This window comes from Parasteatoda tepidariorum, chromosome 6 (assembly GCF_043381705.1).
Source record: "Parasteatoda tepidariorum isolate YZ-2023 chromosome 6, CAS_Ptep_4.0, whole genome shotgun sequence".
NCBI lineage: Eukaryota > Metazoa > Arthropoda > Arachnida > Araneae > Theridiidae > Parasteatoda > Parasteatoda tepidariorum.
The window spans coordinates 70,973,576-70,974,640 of record NC_092209.1 but is presented as its reverse complement, the minus strand read 5'-3'; positions in this window follow the sequence as shown (position 1 = coordinate 70,974,640).

Below are 1,065 nucleotides of genomic sequence, written 5' to 3'. Positions count from 1 at the left end.
AACTGCAATTAATTCCAAAATAGAGAAGAACTACTTTTCAAAGGTGGAGTATTACATATCCTACCCTTCCCTGCAGTGCCAACTTAAGGTGGAATGGACTATAATTAGAAATTAAAATAATAGCGTAAAATATAAAAAACTTTTAATTATACAATGTGTGCTAGAAAGGATTCATTAAGTAAATGATGCTGCATGTTATTTTCATATAAAACTGCAATTGAAATTTTTCGGAAAAAATATCGAATATTACCTTCAACTTAGGACACTAATGGTAAGAGAATAAATAACAATTAATGATTTTGTCCAGTATAACTGGTGGTAAAGTAATGTTATCCAGCTGCCAAGGTTACAAGTTCCAATAAAATGTGTTTGTAAAGCTATTTTTTTAAAAAAATTTAAATTATTAACTTTTCTATATGAAAGTTTATTTTAAAGGCAATACTTATGAATAAATACAAAAAAGAATGACTGTCTAGAAAAGACAGTGTTCAGTCATTTTAATACACAGTGAAAATCTATTCATACACGTGCTGCAATTACATAACTTACACCAGTTACATAACTTGCACGTTACAACAATTCATAACTTACACCAGTACGAGTCAGAATATGATAAGTTAAAGGAAAATCTCCTTGGACATATGCGATGAGACTTGGACATATACGATGAGACCATCATCAGAATCAATAAATCTATGATTAGTAAAATTAGCTTTTGTTGAGAAACACTTATTGCATATGGATGGTGTTTTCTACACTAGGGAACGCTGCAAGCTCGATACCGCCTAAATTTCCGGGCTACTGTTTCAGTTGTATTTTAAAGCCATTTGGCATCATTGTGCTTTGAGATTCTTGCAAACAATGTATTTGATTACTTATTACTTGTGTTTACAATGATAACAATACTGGTATTTACAATGCTAATAGTGTTAGCACTAACGTAAGATGGTGCACATCTTGCAACAAGAACAAACAGTAATAAACTTATGGAAAGAGGCCATATCAAGACTGCCAAAAAAGCGAGTTATTCAAAATCTAGCAACCATGTCACCTTTTTTAACAATA